The 17,262-nt window shown below is 55.2% G+C and overlaps 1 long non-coding RNA gene and 1 other non-coding gene across 2 annotated transcripts in view; one reads left to right on the top strand and one right to left on the bottom strand.

Moving 5' to 3' along the window:
* Nucleotides 1–1,584: 1,584 nt before the first annotated feature.
* The window catches only part of LOC146772286 (uncharacterized), a 30,994-nt gene continuing 15,316 nt past the window's right edge, over nt 1,585–17,262 (bottom strand). The window contains exons 2-3 of the long non-coding RNA XR_014971907.1: nt 1,958–2,093; nt 1,585–1,748 (exon numbers count right to left, since the gene is read on the bottom strand). This is a non-coding gene — a long non-coding RNA (uncharacterized LOC146772286). The remainder of the gene's footprint in view (nt 1,749–1,957; nt 2,094–17,262) is intronic.
* On the top strand, nt 8,869–8,941 carry TRNAQ-UUG (transfer RNA glutamine (anticodon UUG)). The gene has a single exon. It is a non-coding gene; the product is annotated as a tRNA-Gln (tRNA).

Below are 17,262 nucleotides of genomic sequence, written 5' to 3'. Positions count from 1 at the left end.
CTCCTGGTGTACTTCTAATGAGGGCTTTGCATGCCACAACGGGATGGTCTCCGCCACACCGTGAGCACCCATGTCGGAACCTGCACTGAACCCCCCAGGAGCAACTGCCTGCATTGAACAAGCGACAGGTATTGTCCCTCTGCTTCCGCTGCAGCAGCTGCTTGAATTCGTCTGCCACTTTTGGCGCTCGAAGTGCCTGCAGTTGGTCCTGGACCGGCTGCTGGTGCCTCCCCATGATCTGTCCCTGGCCTAGAGCTGATCCTGGAGCAGTGTGGGTTGCTGCCATGCCGCCTTGACCTTGTAGCCCTGTTGTCATCTGCACCACACCCGTTGGGAACCCCACCACAGTCAAGGGCTGAGGACCCCTGCCCCCGTTGAATTGTGCACTTGACAGCCCATTGTTGGCCTGTGGTAGCTGCCCCCCGGCCTGCATGTTGGAATTTGAAAAAACCGTGCCCGGCTGCTGGCCCTGCCCCACCTGTGTGAACTGTGGTACTACTGCTCCCAATTGCTGGTGTAGCGTTTGCCCTCCGCTTGCCTATTGCTGCATGTGACCTATCCAAGTCTGCTGATGCCCCCCACCAACCAGAGAAGACTGCTGTCCCGACCCATCCCCCGCTCCTTGATGCTGTGCCCCTCCCACCATCCCATTCCCCGCGTAGGTGATCCCGGGTGGAAATGGCAACTGTCCCACTTGCTGGTGCGGGAAACTTGCCACCAACTGTTGGCTCACCCTCGTTTGCGCATTCGCCCCAGGATGTGCCTGCGCGTTAGCCTGCCAAACTTGTCCTGTCGGTGGTGCGATCCACTGCTGTAACGCGCTCCCTGCCCCCTTAATCCCAACCTAAAACTTGCCTTAGACCCCATCTGGTCCATCCATTCACTCGCCTCTCTTTGATCCCAAGACATCGTAGGTGACTCTTCCATGCGTTGGCGGAAGCTTCGATCATATTGCAGCCACCCCATGCCCCCGTAGCGCTTGAACCTGTCCAGGATAGCCTGGTTGTATCCATTCAATGCCGGACCTTGCTCTGGAAATTTCTCCAACATTATGGCTGCCAGTAATGCAAAGGCGTCCAACCAGTTGTTAATATTTTTCTCGGGCCTTATCCTCTTTCTATCCTTGCTGTCTTTGCTGGGCCCGGCTATCCGTAATGTGTCTGCCCCCCTGCGCACATGCTCCAGTAGAGTGAAAATATCAAGGAATTCCCTCCTCCAAACTCTCTCTTTCACCTCCAGTGGGATATGCCATGCTTCTGACCGTGTCCCATTAAGCCCCCCTGCCCCTACCCTACTGGACAGTGTTGTATTTGTATCACTGGCTTGGGTTACCTTTGGCAAGGGAGCTTTTCCATAAGCAATAGCGTCACCTTTCCCCGACTGAGCCGAAGCTTTCCTTCCCGCCCCCTCTTGGGCCCCTTGCTCCATACACACCCCTTCCCAGACTTGTACTGGGGACCCCTCCTGTGTAACGTCCAACTTCATCCCTTTATCTACCCCTGCCGCCTTCCCATTGTTTACGCCATTGTGTGTATGCCAATTATTAACCAGTTTTTCAATGACTTCCGTCAACTCACCCACGGAACCAACTTCTGCTGTTAAAGCCACATCTTTGCTCGACTGGGCTTTGTCCACTCCAATTGGCCTACTCGGCACAACTGCCCGCAACACTGCTCCCGCTACCTGTGCGTGTTCCCCCGTTATTTCCTTTGTTACGTCATCTGGTGGCATCCTTGCCTTTTTTGCTCCTGCAACAGAACCGAAACAGAACAGAAAATGATGTTAACTTTGCAAGAGGTGGCTGTGAGTACCTTAGTGTGTGGATACCTATTAAATCAACCATGGGCCCCGGCTTAGGGAAACCTACCCCGGGTACCACACCCCTCCCACCCCCCAGCGCTGTCTTGCGGTGTTCCGTATCGTTGATGCGTGCGGCCCCCCATCTTTAGTAACTCACCTTGAGATCCGGTCACAACCCCTTATGCTTGTTCTGGCTCCCTTTGCCTATTCCGTGACCCACGCCACCACTGACACTACTTTGCTCCGTTCACTCTGCCCCTCTGTAGTTCGATGTATTTATTCCTTGCTCAAATCTACAATAGAAACCAAACGTTAGCCTTCCTAAACGCACCACATGTACCCCAACTGTAGCACCACCCTTGCCCGTCTTACTCCTCCACGTAACCCCCAACACCCATGTGGCACCGCTCCTCCGTGTGTTCCCACACATGCTCTATCATCTGCTTTTGCCATTTACCAGTCACTCCCACACTTGTACTCTTCCCCCCCCACCCAACCTCCACCCCACCGGCATTGCCAGAGGCGTGCTGGGGAAGGGGGTGGAAGGTATTAGGAGCTCCCCCGTCTCCCAAACCCCTCCACCCCAAACCCCCGGCATGCGCCTTGCCCACTCTCCCCAAGGCCGGTAGGGCGTTCAACTGGACCACCTACCCCTCCAGGAACACTGTTCTCCCCCGGGCCCCTATGGTAATGTCACACAACAGTTTACTCGTCCCTAAAAGGAAACCCTCCTGCGGGAAACCCCAGTCGTTACTGGCGTACCTTCTCGACTTCCTTGCTTGTACCAGTATCAAAACGCATGGCATGAGCACGCACTGTGTTTGTACCGCCACCAGTAACCAAACCGCTCATATATTTTCCCGACCTATCTCTAACCCAGCCAACAATAACTTCCTATGTCACTCTGGTTCTAACTTGAATTGTAACCAGCCCTAGCCAGTGAGCAACATTATCACCATGTCATATCCCCTTCTTGTCTCCACATGGACCCAAATGTTCGTATCTATAGATTTTTTTTTTTTTTTGTGGCCCCCCTCCTTATATCTTGCCCCTCACCGCCACTGATTGGCGCAACCCCCATGGGCTCTGGCGCCCGATACCAAACCGCTCGTTCCCAAACTGGGCCTTCTGCAGCCACCTCGATGCATCCCATTCGCGCCTCCCCACCCCCGCGCTATGCACTGCCAAAGGACACCTCTCTGGTATTTCGGTGCTTGTGAGAGTGACGTAGTTTCTTTAATCAAGCTTGCGTTATCACCCTTCTTAGGAAATGGAATAGCGCTTATTTATTGAAGCTTTACCATTTGGAACGTCCACGAGCTAACAGCTGAAAATATGTGTTTTGTGCAAATCTTTTTTTCTGTTGTTTTTTTTTTTTTTACATGGCCACAATTCCCTCATTTTTATTTTTTTTATTTTTTTTAAACAGACTTTATTGGGTCACAAAACAGAATACAGTCAATCCCCTTCCCCATTACTCCGCCCTACAGCCAATTCAGAGCGTAGAGCAGTGACCAGTCCACCAAACTGATCACAACTGTACAGCATTCACCGCATCAACATCTATGCTACGAGGCAGTCCATCCACAGGATTAATCCACAGCGAATGTGCGATATAACCAATATGCCCCCCGCCCCATCCCCCAGCAACCCCCCCAACATATCCCCCCACCCTAATCACCCACCCAAGCATGTCGCCATGGCCACAATTCCCTCATGTGCTTTAATTACCACTTCGTTAGGTACCCACTTGACCACATGGTCACACTCCCGCCAGGCCGGCTCCAGGAATTTTATTTGGTTGGGCCAAGGGTGCATTTGGGTGGGCCACCGCGGGCTCGAGTTGTCGCATATATGTCTAGGCAGGCCTGCTTTAGGGCCCTACTTTATCTCTTCTTAGTCTTACAAGGCGCCATAAAACATCACTCTTTTTCAGATCTCTTTCTACTACTATCACCCTCAAACAGTGTTTTTTCCATGTAATGTTCCTTTGATGGAAAGAGGAGGTTTCTGAGGTGGGAGTATCAGGCAAGTGACACTTCTCGGGCTCCCTCTGTGCGAGCCTTCAGGGAGAATCCCTCTTCATTACTACCTCCACCTGACCCCGGACTCTGCAGCGCACTCCCTTATAGGCTCCCTCTGTGCAAGCCTTCAGGGAGAATCCCTATTCCTTACTACTTCCACCTGACCCCAGACTCTGCAGCGCACTCCCTTACAGGCTCCCTCTGTGCAAGCCTTCAGGGAGAATCCCTCTTCATTACTACCTCCACCTGACCCCGGACTCTGCAGTGCACTCTCTTACAGGCTCCCTCTGTGCAAGCCTTCAGGGAGAATCCCTCTTCATTACTACCTCCACCTGACCCCGGACTCTGCAGCGCACTCCCTTATAGGCTTGCTTATCCACAGCTCCTCTCCAGTGCACCTTATCTCACAGGTGACCTCGGGCCCCAGCCCCATAACCGGCACCATCGGGCTCCACTTTCATTTTCCAGTGCAACATTAGTAACATCGCCTTCAAACTTAAAACATTGAATATAGCAGTAAATATAATTAGCACGCACTTTAAAGTATGTTCCACAGTAGCCCTTATGACCCGACTGCTAACTAAATAAACAAAACAGAAAGGCCATGATAGGGCCGGCTTTAACGCTGATGTGAAAGTGTTTATTTTTTTTTGGCGCCGCACCAATAACCTCTTTCTCCGTAAATACCCCTACTACCACCTTCCACCAGTGCCACTCATCCCTCCATGGCCCCCCCTATTGACCTCCTCCCCGGATTCCTTCACCGCCACAAGTGCCTCTCCTCTCCCCATAGAACCTCCCCCTCCTGACCTCCTCCTCATATTCCCTCGCTGCCACCCTCCACCAGTGCCCCCATCTCTTACCTTAGCTCCCCCCCTCCACCCCAGGCCGGTAGGCAACCCCCGCGTCACCCTCTCTCTAATTGCTCTTGAATTAACTAATGTCTCCGACTAGTGCCTCTAGGCCCCCAAGAGCAAATTACTCCAGCCAGTGTAAGAACTGGTGCCAGTCCCCGCTTTTTGGACAACAATGTTTGTAAACATAGCTATTGCTATGTAAACTCTCGTAGCCGACACGAGGATGGGTCACTGACTCCTGCTACCAAAATGCCGCTGACCGCGGCCCCCGCAGGGGGCCAATCGGCGGTCGGCGCCTTAGTGGCCCCGGGGCACCGGTCACCCCTCCCCTCCCACTGGGGGGGGCGGGGACGCAGACCAGAGCCCCCCTCCGTTGGCAGGGCTGGAAGTGATGCGCAATGCGTGTCACTTCCTGGCCCAGGTGTGAGGGGGAGGCTATTTAGCCTTCCCCCACCCTCACTGGCGACCTCTTTGTCGCCCACCTCGCCTTTTCCTCACCTCGCTGCATCGGTCCGTTGTCCGCGCCGTCTTCATGCGCCTCCGGCCCCCACGGCACTCTTGATTGTCGTCGCCTCCACGCTTCTTGTTCTGGTGAGTCTTGCTGCACCCACTCCGCCCCGGCCCTGTCCCTGGGCAGTACCAGGTCGACGGGGCCCTGTGGCAAGGATCGCCACGGGCGGAGGGGGCGCAAGATGGGGGCATGGGGGGTTGAGAGGCGGGGTTGGGCTAATGAGCACGCGCTGTTGTGAACACGCTCGGACCGTTGCGGAAGTTGGGGAGTGCGGGCCACGCATGGCTGATGCCATTGAGTTGCGGCCCCGGCCCCTTGGGTTGATGGTGGTGCCCTGCGGCCTGCCTGCTCCTGGGCGTTGAAGAGCCGGGGGCGGGCCTCGGACCGCGTCCTTTCGTTGCATGGGGGAAACGGGGCGAGTAGTGCAGGGCTGCCCTCGGAGGGCGGCGCCGCCCACCGGTGGGGGTTGCGTCCAATGAGCTGCTGAGGCTCGTGATGCTGACGACTGTATTGCCGGAATCGAAGTGGAAAGGGTTGTGGTCCGAGGCTGCGTGGCCGCCTCTGGTGCAGTAATACAGAGGGGGCGAGACGCGAGGTCGCGTCCACATTCTGAGTCACTTAATCACTAATTCACTCAATTTCCCGCGCCTAACTATATGTATGTAAATATGTATTTATATACGGTGCTATGTAAAGCGTTCGCTACGAGGAGTTGGCCTAACGGCTAGGGCGCTCGACCTCGGACCTCGGGAACTAGGTTTGAGTCTCGGTAATGCCTGCTGAACTTCCTGTGATTTGGGGCAAAACACTTAATCACCCCGTGCCTTACAAAACGTGAATGTAGGTCCTCATGTAACGTAACAGGTGCTATGTAAGGCGCTGTAATACTTGATTGGTTTGGGATCAAAACTCGGCAAATATTTTCAATGCCTTCGGGTCGAGCTCGCGCTATATAAAATATGCATAAAAGCGTAACCTATACATGAACCGCGCCTCATGGCTTCAAGGTCCGAATCTGGTTTGTGTTTTCGCGGCTCGGGCCGCTTTCGCATCGCGAGATAGGCCAGCCACTGATTCTACTAGGGCCTGTGTAATGTGACGCGCCTGGTTCGATCCCTGGTTCGGCAGACACCTTCATCCCCAGCGAACGGATAGGGCCCAAGGGAGAGTGGGGAGCGGTGCCGTTTTCTGAGGCTGGGCGTATGGACGGGAGCGGTGGGAGCATCCCTGTCCCATGGTGTGTCCTCCTGTGCGGGACCTTGTCCGCCCGTCGTGGCATCTCCTCACCCCCGCCGCACTGACTCGGGGGGTGCGAGGTCTTCGAGCTTCGGAGCCGCGTCCGCATCGCGCGTCGATAGGCCACCCTGATTCCGCTCGTAGGGAGCGAATGCGTCTGTCGGCTTTTACATCGGTGCTCGGGTACAGCGCTTTCAGACCTTCGCGATGTACAACTATAGTTGGGTTTTGATTTGAATAGCGAATGGCCCTGGCAACGATACAGGGTACTTAACCAGGGACGAGCCGCGAGGTCGCGTCCACATTCTGTGATTCGGGGCAAATCACTTAATCACCCCGTGCCTAAATGTGTATGTAAATACGGTGCTACGGGCTCCAATACCTTCGGGTCGAGTTCGCCCTAGATAAAGAATATATGCATAAAGAGCGAAACGTATACAAGGACCGAGGCTCAGGTCCTCAATCTCAATCTGGTTGGTGTTTCGAGTCTCGGGCCGCATTCTGTGATTCGGGGCACATCACTTAATCTCTCCGTGCCTAAATATGTATGTAAATACGGTGCTACACGCTCCAATACCTTCGGGTCGAGTTCGCGCTAGATAAAGAAGATATGCATAAAGAGCTACATGTAGTCAAGGACCGAGGCTCAGGTCCTCGATCTCAATCTGGTTGGTGTTTTCGAGTCTCTGAGCCGCGTCCGCATCGCGCGATGATAGGCCACCCACTTATTCTACTCGTGGGGGAGCGATTGTGGTCTGACGGCTAGATTTCCAACTTTGGTGCAGGGAACCAGGGTTCGAGCCTCGGGGTCGACGCCACATCCTGTGATTCTGGGCGAATCACTTAATCTCCCCGTGCCTGAATGTAACCGGTGCTCATGTAAAGCGCTCTAATACCTTCGCGCTATATAAATCTACATTAAATAAATAACATTTGAATGGTGATTGGCCCTGACAATGATACGAGTGACCCCCAGATACGGGGGCAAAAGTACAAACTCTACTCTCAGGTAGCCATTGTCGTACAAGGCGTATTAGGTCCCCGGGACATTACGTCACCTGCCTTCCGCCTCGGGACCCTGACGGCGCTACAATACGTGGGCAGGTTTGGGGGGGTACTGAGAGTACGTTTGCACGGCCATCGGGACATGCTTGCCAGAGAACCAGGTTGAGCGCCTCCTATACCTTGTTTCAATTGCGCCCGGGTGGCGCATCTAATCAATAAAAAAAAAAAATAAAAAAAAATTATTCTCACCTCTCCATTCTCTCTCCTAGATCGTGCTTGGTGTCCGGTTGACCGACGGAACCCGCTCGTGACTGGACAAGGGTGTAAGTGGCGCAGGGGGCAAATTACCGATACCTTCGCGCTGTTGAAACATGCACAATTAGAACACTAGGTGGGTTCTCCCCACGTTGCCTGTGATATGTGTTTATCCCCGGTTTTGAATGAGGGAATGGAACTCTTGCTAGCCGGGGCCATCCCTTAAGTCCCATAGATTCTTGAAAGCTCCATTAAGGTCCTGGGGTGTATTGCTTGCTGGCGGTGGACCTCGCGCACGTTAGTTGGTATGGGAGCGGACGGCCAATAACCCGCGCACCCGGCGCACGGTGGGAGCGGGCATGAGCATGCGTGGGTCCTCGGCCTTGGGACGCTTGCTCGCAAAGTCACAGGTTCAAGTTACATTGATTCTGTATCGGTTGGCGTACCTTTCGTTTGGTCCGGCAGAGCACACAGGTTAGTGATCGCCCGCGGGGCATACTTCACAATGGCGGTCGCCCTCGCAAGCGAAGTAAATTAAGGGGGGTGCAGCCGGCTTGAAGCCGCATACCCTGTGCCGTGGGAGCCGGTAGGAGACTAGCGTGGGTTCACAGCCCCAATGCACCAGCACTGCAAGGCTGGGAGCTGCCTGGGTCCCCGCTGATCGCGGGCGGTGCAACACCTGTGGCGCTCCCTGGTAAAGGGTATCGCCCCCCTCCCTATGCTGCCGTTGAGGGAGGGGGGGGCATGCAGTGGGCTGCGTGCGGCAGGCGCAATGGACACTGGCACGGGGATCGTTTAGTATGGTACGAATCTTGTAAGCTCCCCGTGCTGGAATGTGTAATGTAAATAGGGTGCTCAGGTAAAGCGCTCCAACACCTTCAGGTCGAGTTTGCGCTATATAATTCTGCAACATGTATTGCTGACTTCCTATATGGCAGATAAATGACACAAGTGCGTGCATTGTTCACATACGCGACTATGGGCATTAATAAACCCCCCCCCCCGCACCTCAATGGAAAATCTGGTGCGGTGCTCGCGTGATCCGGTTTGGGGAGCGGGTAATATGGTACGAATTTCTGAAGCCCCCCTGCGTGAAGATGTAATGTAAATACGGTGCTCATGTAAAGTGCTCCAAATGCCTTCCGGTCGAGTTCGCACTATATAAATATGCATCCTAAGGGCCCGGATAGCTCAGTCGGTAGAGCATCAGACTTTGAATCTGAGGGTCCAGGGTTCATGTCCCTGGTCGGGCGTCTGCTTTGGGCTTCCGATATTCAGATACATGATACCAGTACATGCACTGTTCACATCGGGCGATTACGGGTATTACTAATCCCCCCACGCACCTCAAGGGTGAATATGGTGCGGTGCTCGCGTGACCTGGAATGGGGTTCGTGTTCTATGGTACGAATCTCTCACGCTCCCCGTGCCTGTATGTGTAACGTAAATACAGTGCTCATGTGAAGCGGTGCAATACCTTCGGCGTCGAGTTCGCGCTATACAATATGCAACATGTATGTGCTGGCTTGCTATAAGGCAGACACATGATACAAGTGCACGTATTATTCACAAGAATTGCTTGTGCCCACATTCGCGCGCATTAGATGATTTCGGGCATTACGACTCCCCCTGCACCCGAATGGGTTATTCGGTCGGTGCTTGTGTCCGGCGCTCGAATAATTTCGCGGTCATTACGGTTTGAGCTAATCACTAATCGACCGTGCCCGAATAGGTATGTTAATACCTATGGCTCATGTACTGCACTCCAACACCTTCGGGCGGGTCACGCTGGGACTATGGGCAGATAATTTAATATCCACGTGCCCGATGATGCATGTATATACAGTGCTCATGAACGGCGCGCCATTACCTTCGGATCGAGTTCAAGCTGGGTTGCGACGCTGGGTAAATCAATGAATATTGCCGTGCCCGATTATGTATGCGAGCTGCTGGACCTGGTATGCCTGGGTTCCCGAGGGTTGAGGACCTGGCGGCTCATGATCTCACTCCCGTGCCCGAATATGTGTGTAAATATGTTGATCATGCACAGCGCTGCCATACCATTCGGGTCGAGTTCGCGCAATATGAGAGTGCTAATTACAGCGAGGGTCGCGCAGTACGATCCTGACCACATGTCTCCACGTGTAGCTCGTCTCCAACCTTTTGCTGAAAGGGGGCTTGGGTCGTTTGTCGTTGTTGTTGTCTCGACACCCACCCCTATTGCCTACGGCCTTGCGCTCCCAAGTGCATCAGTCCTTGGGTAGGTCGGACCAGAGTCGGGATAGTCCTAACGTAGAACGGTCATTGCCATATCAGTAACAGTTAAACACGGGTTGCTGCCGACAGTCTATAAGAGGTATGCTTATGCCCGCAACTCTGCCCCGCCAACATGCTTATGTGGGCCGCCTTCAACTGTCACTCATAGTGGCACTGACATGGGGGTAACCACACATAACTAACTGTAACCTAGACACCCAGGTGGGTGCCTAGTCGGGCAGGGCAACGCAACCGAGATGGAATGGTAGTTATTATCTAATGCTAAAGGAAGTCTGGATTGAGCCACTAGATGGGTGTAGATATGGGTGTAGCTCAGTGCCCCATTCGCATTGAATACGGGGACGCACTGACTTAGCACCACATAGGTTACCGGCGTGATTGACCAGGTGGTTGCGGGTGCGCCGCTCGCGAGCAGATTTTAACCCGTGGTTATTCGGTGTCTTGGAGTGTACCTCTGTCTCAAATCCACCGATAGTTCATTGTTAAGCCGATTAGCCTGCAGCACACTGAGCTGGGCACCACAACCAAGAGTTAGGCCAGCAGGAGAAGTAGCGGAAAGAACCGTATAGGAATAGGTCCAGGTGTACTTTGGGGGGCATTCCACTGCAACCAGACAGATTTCGGGTTGCTTCAGTGAAGACCTTCCACCCGCGCTTTAGCCAGGGCGGCTTGTGGGTGATATAGTTGTTATATAGCAAGGGTGCGGTCGTTCAAAAAGTTTGGTAAACACCACGTAGAGCCTCATGGCGTCAGGGCATTATGGACCATGCAGCATTCGCAACATTCAGAATAGGGCCGGTATTTGCACCAAAGTTTCCGGTTGGTTCCCACAGACTTGTCCGCCCCCGAGGTTACCCTTTAGGGGTAGAACCTGAGACTAAGGGGGCATCTCCTGCTCGGGCGTCACAAATAAGCGTTAGCTACGCGGGGATGGAGTACCATGCAGGTCCTGCCACCACTGGGTTCCCTCCAGTCGATGGGATCATTTTAGGTGGGCCCACGAAGTCTACGGTTCCTGGGAAGCTTCCAGCCGTGGGCAGTTAGCAACAGATGAAAGTATCAGCGCGTGGGTATCGGACATCTGCTTTCTGGGAGCACCGTGCCCTGGGAGCACGCGCGTTGCCCTAATTCTGAGGCCTACCCATAAAGGGGCCGAGTAGCAAAACAAGTAAATAGGCTCCATAGGCGGGCCTCGGGCCTCACAGCTGGGCCCAGGGAAAATAGGGCTTTTCTTAATGTCTAGAGGACCATTGCGGTTGGGGGTACCCCCCACCGGATTCACTGGTCGCGTACCGCAGATGCGGGAGACTGGGATCCGGGTTTACGGACACGTTACCGCGCTAGGGGCGCTGCCAGCAAACATAGGGTGCTGCTGGCACAGTAACTGGGGTGTCAGCGGGGCAATCGCAAGGGGACAGTATGTCAATAGTACATTTGACACACCCAGGGTGCACTAAATCTCCACTTCAACGGAGCAGGAATTTGGCACTGCTGGGGATGCTCTGGGTTTGTGGGGGAGGGCACCCCCCGCCACCCTCCTTCTGAGGAGCATGATGGGAGGGGCGTAGTAGGACTTGTCAATCCTCAATGCTTGAACTTTACTGACAGCGCGCAATGTTGAAGCCAGACAGATTCCCGAAGCTGGTATACCTAGGGGGTTACATCACTGAGGGATCTGTAGGGGCACAATTCCCATAAGGAATAGGGGATGGTGGGCAGGGGCGAGAGTCGCCCCTTGACCATGGTCACGCGCTGGCAGCCAGGAGCACCCCGGTGCTCCAGGTTTAGCAATCAGAGGACTGGCCAAAGGTTAAGTAAAAACCCTTCTTGCCTTCATAGCCAAAGAGGGCAGGCCCAGAATTGTGAAGAGGGTAACCTGCCCGCATGAGGGGCGAAATAGTTCTTGGCATATCTCCCCAGGCCTTGGGGGCATAGATGGGGCCATCTACAACACCAGGAGCTATAGCTCACTGGTAAGTCTTGGGCCTGTGGATATAAGGGATCTCACAGGGTTTGAGTCCTGCTAGCGCTGTCACACTGTCTTGAGGTGGCAGAATTTCAAACTCTTCTTTCTGCTAGGATGGTTCCCTTCCAGCTAGTTGCAGGAAGCCCTAGATAGGAGAGGTTGCAGGTAAGACTATAGCAGGTGGTGGGGGGCCCTGGCTGCGACGGTGAGCCGCCTCCAGGGCTGTGGCGGAGTTACAGGGCGATCTGGAAGCAGGCCGGTACAAAGGGTACCTCTGCGCGGCACCATAGGGGGTGCCTGAGCCAAAACCGAGGAGCCTCAAGGGAGGTCCCGGAAGCTGAGTCGGCGCCCCGCTAGTCCTGCGGGCGGTTGTGGGCCTGAACAACCGGGGGCTTGCTATGCGACGCTCCGCCCCGAGAGGGGGGGCGTGAGTAGAATTACCAACGGCACGTGATCGTAGAAAGAATCACCTGGAGGGCAGCACCGGGATCGCCCGTAAGATAACCCACCCATTACATATCTTGGAATTATGTAATAAACCTGCAGCATTTGTTACCCAACACCAACTGTCTCGTGTGTGTCATTGGGTAACCTAATTTGGGGGAGGGGGGACAGCGGGGTGCCCCTGGGGGTACTATGCCACTGACCGCGGCCCCCGCAGAGGGCCAATCGGCGGTCGGCGCCTTAGTGGCCCCGGGGCACCGGTCACCCCTCCCCTCCCACTGGGGGGGGCGGGGACGCAGACCAGAGCCCCCCTCCGTTGGCAGGGCTGGAAGTGACGCGCAATGCGTGTCACTTCCTGGCCCAGGTGTGAGGGGGAGGCTATTTAGCCTTCCCCCACCCTCACTGGCGACCTCTTTGTCGCCCACCTCGCCTTTTCCCTCCCTACCGCTTACCCGGCGTAGGCGTGGGTGGGGGGGGGTGTTTCTGAGCGTTGTAATGTTTTCTTTTTCGTTGCAGGCGGAGTTACAGGGCGATCTGGAAGCAGGCCGGTACAAAGGGTACCTCTGCGCGGCACCATAGGGGGTGCCTGAGCCAAAACCGAGGAGCCTCAAGGGAGGTCCCGGAAGCTGTGTCGGCGCCCCGCTAGTCCTGCGGGCGGTTGTGGGCCTGAACAACCGGGGGCTTGCTATGCGACGCTCCGCCCTGAGAGGGGGGGCGTGAGTAGAATTACCAACGGCACGTGATCGTAGAAAGACTCACCTGGAGGGCAGCACCGGCGGGCATCGCTCCCGCGCTGCCCGGCTCATCAGGCGGGCAGGCGACCCAGTTGGTTGCCTGCCCTTGGATCGCCCGTAAGATAACCCACCCATTACATATCTTGAAATTATGTAATAAACCTGCAGCATTTGTTACCCAACACCAACTGTCTCGTGTGTGTCATTGGGTAACCTAATTTGGGGGAGGGGGGACAGCGGGGTGCCCCTGGGGGTACTATATTAGCGCCAACCACTAACACGGTTCAATGCGAGGTAATGCCCATTAGATCCATGGCATGGCCCGACCCCGTTCTCACCTCCCAACCTCCTTCCTCCTGGGCAGGCCGCCACCCTACCCCCCTACCTTCGCAATGAAGACCCCTCCCCAGGCTGCCGAACCACGGTGTCCGCTCCCTGCTCCTACGCACCCCCGGCCACCGCAGGACAGGAGGTTTTCTTCCCCGCCCCTTATTAGCAGGTGCCCGGAGGAGACCAATCATTTTGCCCAAGCTCACAGGCCATTAAACCGTGCCGAGACCCTGTGCCTGGTACCCCTAAGAGCGCTGCCACACGCGTGAACTCTTTGCCTCGAAACCACTAACGATGTCCATGCACTTTCCATGCAGGAGTTACACTGCCGATCCATTACCAACACATCGCGGTCCAATGTACCCATAACCTACATCCCAAATGTTTCCTGTATTTACTGACCCCGCCCCATCCCACCTGCCCATGGTTCCCGGGCACCCCGCCGAAACTATGATCCTCCCAACCGTACCAAAATTGTTAGTACTTTTAAAGGGGTGGGGGGTCGCTGCCCCCCCTCCCTGTGTGCCGTGCCCTCAGCGCTACAGGCCTCCACAGCATACCCAGCTGGCTGCCAACACATCTCTCCTACACACTCTCCCTGGTTAACGGTACATCATCCCTCCGGAGACCCACTGCTCCCTGAGCCCCCCCTCACCTCACCCTCTATAGCAGCAGCACCACCACTTCTCTTGTAAACTTCCCAAGAGAAAGAACCTAATTTCTCTAACCGACCCAGTCCATTAATATCTGCCAACGAACCCTCCCCCTGTGAGGCCTGCTTCCCCGCCTTAATTCGTAACCTACCCTTGCCGCCCTTCCTTACGCCCCCTCAGCGAGGGCCCTGTGCACCTCGGCACTCCCTTGCCTCCAGAACTTGCCGCGCCCTTACGCCCTACCCCCCGTGCCTCACCCCAGGCCGAATTCCTCTTATTCGGCATATTGTGAGATTCATAAACTGCCCAGGATCACACGCCGAGATCTAAACATTCACCCCCCCCCCCCATCCAACGTCGGCAGTTCTCAGCCCACCAATGAAACCAGCCCCGGAACCCGGACCCTCCAGCACGTAGGTTGCCGACCCAGGGCACACACCCCAAATTGTCCCGACATAATAGCCTCCAACGACCTCATGCGTGATCCAATGGCCCTTCGTCTGGACGTGTCCGAGGTCGCAAACTCTGTGTCCCAGCCCCACCGCCAATCCTGTGATCCAGTCGATATCCCAAAACTTTATTTGTTTATTATTAATTTGGTGTCTTGCGGCAACTCAAAAGGACTCCGGCCCTTCCGGAATGACGCCAAAACCCTTAACACTAGGTGATCCTCCCGATCTACTGATGGTGCAACTCCCCCCGCCCCCTCAGGGTATATGTGATGGGACGCCCAATCGCCTATAGCCAGCCCCCTCCTGATCACCTTGTCCGGAATTATTACCCCTGCACAGCCTCGTCCAACGCCCCCCGACGCATCCCTGTATCCGCATGAGGCACCTCATCGGTATTCTGGAGCCCCCCCCCCCCCAACTGCCGGCCTCCCTGCATCCGCACTCCCCCGGACAGCGAAGACCACATCCGGGCCCCGCTGGAGGCCGCATGTCGGCGCCCTTATTGGCACCACCCAGCGCTTCCCCCCACACACCTGGACCAGTGCCACTGCCCCCCCCCCTCCACACAGATCATTCACATGCAAAATTCCTGACGATCAATTGAAAATATAGCGGTTTAATGTACCACTTGTCTTTCCTCATAAACGCTTACTGTATAAGCTGATAATCATCAGACAAGGTCTTAGGGATAGAGGTTCCGCAGTCCCCTTTAAAGGCCTCTCCTCCTGCACCCATCTCCCTGTGCCTCCTCCCCTGCCCTGCACCCAGCCTCCCCGTGGGACCGCAGCTACCCGCTCTGCTATCCCCGGCCACCTGTGAGGGTGACAGTCTGATCGGCGCCACTTGCACTGGTCTCCTTCAGCCCTTCCCGCCTCCTCCATTACCATACACTCCTTGGCCCCTCCCGGCCATCCCCTACCCCCCTTGCCCAATGGCTCCCGGGCGCCCCGCTGAAACTGTGACCCAACCGGCCTCTGAAGGACGAAAGGCTTAGGCAGAAATACCACGCAACTCCTGCCTACCCCCCAGGTCTTCCCCCTGTTGCTCCTGAGCACCGCTGCTTCCTAACCGCGACCGACCCCCGCCAAAGGCCGCATCGGTCCCCTATGCAACGGGCGAAGCCGGGGTGCAGCAGCAAACTGCAGCTCAGCTATCACCATCTGCACCCCCCCCCCGCCCTCTCCAGCATTGCTCCCTGTCCCGCGACCCTCCTCTCTCCCCAGACAGCGCTTCACCCTCGCCACACAGGCTCCTATGCACCACCGTGGCCCTACAGCTGTCCGCACCTCTATGCCACCATGCTAAGCGCCCCCCCACCCACCGATCCCCAGCCCCCCTCACACCATGCAGCAGCAGTGCCTCTCTCGTCTCGGTCTTCTCCTTACAAATTTCCCAGGAGAAAGAGGGCCTTGTTCAGTGTGTCTTGTTTTCGCCTGTCAGATTCCATCTGACAGCGGTGAGTTTTTGGATACCGAGGCGATAGCCTCATTACTCCACATTCATTTTTGAGTTTTTTAGTCGCTGTTTCGGTTGTCTTATTGATGTGACGCTTTGTCACAGTTGAGGTTGGATCACAAGGTCAGCGCTGTGATAGGCCGCAGGTTGCGGTCAATATGGTTTGCGGAAGTGTCAGCAAGTTTTATCGCAGAGTCTTGTCTTCGTCAAATGTCTTCTGGTGGTGATGAGCTTTTGATGGCTGCCGCGGCGGTTGCCTTCTGACAGTGATGAGTTTTGGGTACCTGCCGGGGCAGTTTGCCCTCAGGCAGTGATGGGTTTTTGGATGCTGTGTTGTTGTTTCAGTTTCACAAGTTTAGCGCTTCAATGGGCCTCGGGTAGCGGTCAAATGGGTTCGTAGAAATGTCTGCAAGTTTCCTGATCAGTGGGTTATCTTTTTGATCCAGTCCTTTGTAGAATGTCCTGTTGAGTTTGCGGAGATGGTCGTCCAACATCTCAACGCCTAGGTCTCTGTGGAGGTCTGCTGTTCTTGTGAAGAGTGAAGCACCTGCTGCAATCGGTAAGGCCCTGCTCTGTAGTCTCTGCAGGTCTTGCCGATGTTGCGGGCGGCAGCCACTCCAAACTGGTGCAGCGTACGTCATGGTTGGTCGAGTTATTGCGGTGATTACTCGCACCTTGCTCTGCAAGGGCATCGACTTGGTCTTCAGGAGTGGGTATAATGCAGTCAGTTTTGTTGCTGCTTTCTGGCAGGTCTTCTCTATGTGGTTTCTCCATGTGAGTTTAGAGTCCAGAGTCACCCCCAGGTAGGAGCTGCTGTTTTTCCATTTGATCTCGTCCCCGTTGAGGAGGATCGCTGGGTGTTTTCTGTTCAGCTTCCTGGTGAATAGTGTTGCTGTGGTTTTGCTAGTGTTCAGGGTGATCTGCCAGTCGCTGTACCATTCGGAGAGTCTGCTGAGTGATGCCTCAAGGTTCTTGGCCACTTCCTGTTCGCTGAAGGATTGGGAGATGACTGCTGCATCATCGGCGTAAAGAGCCAGATCAGTCTTCTTTAGGTCCGTGGGGATGTCGTTTGTGAATATGTTGAAGAGGAATGGTCCTAGGATTGATCCCTGGGGCACTCCAGCAAGGATTGGGCGTGGCGTTGAGCATTCGTCTCGTACCGCCACGTGAAAGGTCCGTTTTGACAGGTAGCTAGACAGCAGTTTAATCAGATAGCTTGGAAACTTGAGCTTGATAAGTTTGCAAAGCAGTCCCTCATGCCAT

This window comes from Triturus cristatus, chromosome 12, assembly GCF_964204655.1.
Source record: "Triturus cristatus chromosome 12, aTriCri1.1, whole genome shotgun sequence".
In the NCBI taxonomy this organism is placed as follows: Eukaryota; Metazoa; Chordata; class Amphibia; order Caudata; family Salamandridae; genus Triturus; species Triturus cristatus.
Note: the sequence above shows the minus strand (reverse complement) of the source record. Positions and strands in the feature narration are given on the sequence as shown.